We start from the raw sequence: 6,143 nt of genomic DNA on the forward strand, positions 1-6,143 counted from the left end.
CAAACTAGACTCTCAGGAAGACTTAATTATGCTCCAGGGGCTGCAATAGAGTCCAGGAAGACAGACATTAAATAAGCAAGCATAAAACAAACAGGGCATTACAATATGGGAAATATGGCCAACAAATGAGTTTCAAATCCTTTAAAAGCTTTAAGGATTCCAGACCTGCAGAACTCTTCAATGGGAGTGTGACTGGAGTAACAAAACTGGCTCATTGTTTTTAAATTCTCAAGACTACTGGTGGGGCCAGGCATGAGGAGCCAGGGTGGCCCATTCTCCAAGAGGTTTTGCTGGATCCAGGTCTAAGCTAGGGATATCCTGCATTGGGGTAGAGGGAGGGCTGCAACAAATGGTGTCACCAGCTGAGATTAGGAAAGGGAATGTGTGAGGAAGCACAGGACCAACACCCCTTCAGAAGGCCATGGCATTGGCAAGGCTGCTGGGTCACCACAGGGGCAGCTCATGCTTTAGTGTCCAACTAGCAGAGTGGGGACTTGCAGTACCATGGAGTTCCTCCTGCTTCCCTTATGGGTTCTCCTTCCCTGTTGCCAGTGGGAGGTCAGTGACTTCCACAGTACCTGTTGATGTATCCTCAAGGAGGTATGCAGGTGAACTCCTTTTTCACAGTGTCTTCATAGAACCCAGAGCTGCTGTCAAAGACAATAGTAGTGACATTTGTTTCTCTGTATGAAGGTCTATGAGGAATTGGGATTGGCTGTCTGCTGAGAAGCTGGTTGTGCTCCTGGAGCTCTGTAACCTGAATGGTCAAGAGGACTCATTGGGGCATGTCTGCTCTCTGGCACCCCTTGTGACTACTGCAGGGAATGGGGTCAAACTAAGTAGAGTCAAACCAGTGGCAGTAACCCTGTGCTCACAAGGATCTAGAGCCAGACAGAATTCAAGGCCAATGTGGGCTTCCTGTCCACAGGGAATTGTTTTCCCACAGTGCCCAGAAATTACGATTGTTAGTTAGGATCCCTTTTCAGAAAAGCACTAACTGTCTGTTCCACACTTAAGGAACGTGACCAAGCAACTGAGCCTGAAATCCATCCACAGCCAATCCAATCAAGTAATTAGCCCCTTTTCCAGCTTTCAATGAACTAAGATTTGATTTTACTGTTTTTCAATTACTTGAAAAAAATCTAAAGGAGAATATATTTTGTGGCATGTGAATATTATCCAAAATTCAAATTTCACTGTTCTTTAAAAATGTTTTGGAACACAGCATAATCATGCATTTAAGTAGCTGCCTGTGTTTGTTTTCCTATGACACCAAGAAATTATATTAATGCCCAGAGACTATGTACAATATTTACTATTGATGCTTTACAGAAAAAAATTCATCCAGTCAATTCAATTGGTAGGTTTGCCATGTTAATTGACTAATTCTTATAGATCTTAATCTACTTTAGTAATTTTTAAAAATGTTTTTGGTTTTATTAGTCAAGGATATTATTCTTTTCTCCCTTTTTCCTCCACTCTATTATTTTCTTCTTTCTTGTCTTTTTCTCTGCCTCTCCTCCTTACAACTATTTAAGATGAATGTCACTTTTGTTTCAAAACTCTTATTTTTCTTTCATATACTGCAGTAATTTTACATTTAAGTATCGATTTAAATGAGTACAAGTTTTTCTTGGTGACATGTTCATTTGCCTTTAATTCCAAGTATGACCTAACTTTCTTCTGTATTCTTTTTTTAAAACAAGTGTTATAAAAAAAATGCTATTTAAAAAAATCTATGTAACTTTTAAAAGCTATTTCTTTATCAATTTATAATGTGACTGTATTATGTTCACATCACACATTCTGAATACTATTGGTACCTTGCATTTGAGGTTTATATATATAGATGTAGAGAATATATTTTATATACGTGTGTGTGTGTGTGTGTGTGTGTGTGTGTGTGAAATAATCTGCTTTTGGGTGCATTTTAATTCAAGTACACATCAACAAATATTATTTATTAAGCTCTGGCTTTAGTAAATTTCATTAGTTTTTTCCAATAATGTTCTTTCTCTGATTCAGATTCCCAGTCCACTAAGTGAATTGCACTTAGTCATTCTGTCTTCTTAGCTGACTCCAGTCAGTGACATTTTCTTAAACTTCCCTAGATTTTCATGCATTTGACAGTCTTATCCAGGAACTGTCAGGCATTTTGCAGACTGTCTCTGAACTTGGATTAGATGTTTTTCTCAACAGTTGGAACACTATCAAAGATATGTTGTGCTCATGTTATTACCTCTCATCAAGGATCCATGCTATCAATGCAAATTCTTACTAATCTTTCCAATATAAATCTACTTTCTTTGACAGCAAGTCTCCACTTTACAAATGAGTAAACTGAGATACAGAGGGGTGAAGCTGATTTTGCAAGTTCTTTATCTGTGAAGGAATAAGAGACAACTTTCTAGTTTAGTTTGGTATTTTTAAAAGCTTTATTGAGGTTTAATGTGAACACTGAGAAGTTAATGATTTACCTCTTCTTTTATTCAACTGCAAAGTCTCTTGTTCCTAAAGTATATACTACAGCCCCTGTGTGAGATCATCCCCTTTCCCACACTGCATCTCTACAATGATGAGCCAGGGATATTTTTTTTTCTACAGAGTCCCATGAGCTGAAAGAGAATCACAAGACTACCTGGGGATTCAGAGCTCTGAAATGGGGAAGTCTCCAGCTACCAGACAGTGACCTTGAAAGTTCAGATTTCTTTGAACTCAATATTGCAAAATCTACCATCTGGCTTGCACAAACAGAGGAAATTATGATGCAGGACGTGTGTGATACACACTCAGGGGGGTTGTTCAGAGTGAGCCCAATACCAATTTCAAGACTGAAAGGTAAAGTTCCATGTCAAGGGCATCTTCTTCGACCCTACAGTATTTCTCAATCAACATCTCTTCATTAAATTCCCCACAGTCCAGCTGGAGGAATGTTATTGAATCCAGTCTAGGCCCACCTGCATTTATGACTAACCATTTCTGAGCGCAGTTGGTAGCCTCTGAGCAGGAACAACAACCAGATTTGTTTCCATGATAAAACTAAATATATTGATATTCTAAATCAAATAAGACAGTTACACATGAAGTTGTGCAACATGTCTGTAACTATATTTCAGAATGTCCTCCATTTTACAGATTATGAGAAAAAAGACCTGGAAAAGATTATTTGGTAAAGATTCTAAAGCAGTTGTAACTAAAGCAGAAATCCCCATCTCTTTTTGAGTTCATATAGCTGATATATATTCTGAGGAATATTTAGCTGAGAGGCATATTTAAATCTTGTATATGAGTTTTATTTGTTTATTTTTTTAAATGAGGTCTACTTACATTTTCTAGGCTGTCCTTGAAGTCCTGGTCTCAAGATATCATCACACATCAGCCTCTTTTTAAGGCCCGCAATCCTAACTGGAGGATGTGTTCTCCAGAAAGCATTATTTTGTTAGGCCATTGGTAAGCACAGCCTGTCTTGGGTCTTGATAAGAGCTCATGGAATAGCAATATAGATATTCTCAATACTAATGGAGGCAACCATTTCACTTAGCACAGCATGTCAATCAGGAAGATGCATCCGATGTTCACCCTCCAAATGGCTCCTTGGTCATACTCAGTGGCATATGATACCAGATTCAGAACAGTGAAAGTTCTACAGTGCTGAGAATTGTTACATGTTAGGCTCCCTTAAAAAACTGAGTGTAACTTCTCTTAATTGATAAAAATCAAACAGGAAGAAAAATATGTATTTTAAAAGGCATATGAAAAATACTGGATATTTTAAATTATATGTATCTCTCTCATGGAAGTTCTTTTCTCTGTCACTTTTATTTGTTGATTTTCCTCTCTTGGCACTACCATTGTACTTTAGATCATCTGTCTTTCTTATAAGCACATCTCCAAATACCAATATTTTGAATGTACTCACCAAAAACAAATGACAAAAGTTTAAGGTGATGACTATGTGGGGTTGACCATGAACTAGTATATTTATGAATCAAAATATTACATGATACTTCAGAAATATGAAAAATATTATGATCATAAAACTACATTTAAAAATTAAAAATCCAGATAAATTAGTATATTTATTTATATTTTCATGTGTAACTATAGTCCTAATATAGTGCCTACTGATAAGAGGAATAGCTAAAATTTTCTACATAGGAAAGTCATTTAAAAGAATTATAGAAATAAACACGTATCTTTCCTTATATTACAGCTATCATTTCTTTTTCTCATTTTATGTTTTGGTGGCTAAGAAGACTAAGAGCCATGGTGAAGGACAGAAAATTTGTGCCTAGGTTCAGAGAAGGAAGATCGTGTAAAACAGTAGGAGAGCTTAGAATTCTTACACTGATCAAACTTCATGGGGTCAGCAATCTTTACTGAGTAAATCTATTTTTTTGAGATTTAATCATCTTTACTTCATAAAGAAAACATATATATTTTAAAAAAGGGAGGGGACAAGGAGAAATAGAAATTCCACTGTGATGATAGAGAGATTTGAAATTCTATCTATCACTACTGGTTCATCCTCTTCCTCATCTTCTCTGGTGAGCATTTGGACTTTTTTATTCAATGCAAAGGCTGGTGATTTGGGGACAGTGATTGGAAATACTTTCTTTTCAGGAACACCCACAACATCTTCCAAGATCTTAGTAGGGCAAGGTCTGGAATGAAATTCAAAGTGTCCATCCTCTGATTTCTTCTTTAACTCTAGCTCTTGGATTCTTTTCTCATTTCCAAATCAAAGCCAACCGACTGAACAGGTGGTTTCACAGGGGGTTTTTTGAGTGAGATGGGCCCACATTCAAGAATTCTAGGATCAGGTTCCTATGCTTTGAATTTGTATTTTTGCATTTTCTCAACCTCTTCAGCCTCTTGTTCTGCTACACTTTTTGCAAGTCACAGGCCTTGCTAACTGTTTGGGTTGCAGCATAGGAATCTGTGGGTCTCTGGAGATCTTGGTCACAGACTTAGAGGGTAACAGACTAATATCGTCCTTCTTGCTTCTCAAATGGTATCTGTCAAGTTTTCCTTTATGGAAGGCTTTAACCCACTGTGCAAGAGGCACGTATATAGAAGCTTCTTCATCAAATGTTCTCTTCTTTCCGTGGGACAGGTTGAAAGGCTTCATAATAGTACATCCTTTAGTCACTGGGGCAAGAAATGGAAGATGCTTTTGCAGTTCAGATATAATGTTCACTTCCTTATTCTCTTCCTGGTTCTTAAGATGTTGTTTGATTCACTTATCTGTGCAGAAGTAGAAGTCAACAGGTTTGGTTACCTGGCTAACTGATTTCTTCATGAGCTGCCCTGCTCCTTCAAGAGCAAGTTTCTTAGATTCTTCATTCTTTTTTGACCTCTCCACCACCTTCTGTTGCATTTTCATTCTCTTCTCCAACTCTTGCTCCTCAGTATTTTTCAAAACCTTCTGCCTTACAGGTGGCACACAAGGCCCATTATGTCTGCCCTTGGTTTTCTCCAGGGAAGATTCATTCTTTTGGGAAATATATTGAACTCTACATTATTCCTCTTCCTTTGGCTTCTTTACTTTCATATTTTTGGAAGGTGAAATTTCACTGATCATTTCAGGAGTGGCACATCAATTTGCTTTCATTTGAACCTGGCATTTTTCTTTCTGATCCAAATCCTTCTGAGTAGTGAGTCTAACTGATCTTCTTTGAGGCTGGGCTGGAGTATTTCTTGATATGGTTCCCTCAACTTCCAGGGAAGAACAAGTATTTGATGGAATAGAATGTTCTATAAGATTTTCTTTTTCTTTCTCTTTCTCTTTGTAGTATGTATTATCAACTGGTCTCAGAGGTGTGACACTATCTTCCTGAATTTTGGCATTTCTCAAGGATGTTTTGCTTTGAAAAAAGCTCTCATAGCCCATTCTTCCCAGAAAAGTTATTCCCTAAACTGACCTTCATGTCAAACCATGAATCTACATGTTCAGTATCTTCCTCAGCATCCCAAGAGGTAAAGTTGTTGAAGTATATCAGGGCATCAAAGGAATAAGTGTTTGAAACCTGTGACATTATCACACCCTTAGAACAGACAAGCAGGTTTTTCCTATATTTGTGCCACTTTTCTCAACAGGTCACCTGTGTCTTAAAATCAATCTATCCAGTCCACTTGCCTAC

General features: G+C 37.5%; 1 pseudogene; it reads right to left on the reverse strand.

Annotated features, from left to right (window-relative positions):
- Window positions 1-592: 592 nt before the first annotated feature.
- LOC141424288 (targeting protein for Xklp2-like) lies at window positions 593-6,038 on the reverse strand (annotated as a pseudogene).
- Window positions 6,039-6,143: the final 105 nt, after the last annotated feature.

This window comes from Castor canadensis, chromosome 6, assembly GCF_047511655.1.
Source record: "Castor canadensis chromosome 6, mCasCan1.hap1v2, whole genome shotgun sequence".
NCBI classification, from domain to species: Eukaryota; Metazoa; Chordata; class Mammalia; order Rodentia; family Castoridae; genus Castor; species Castor canadensis.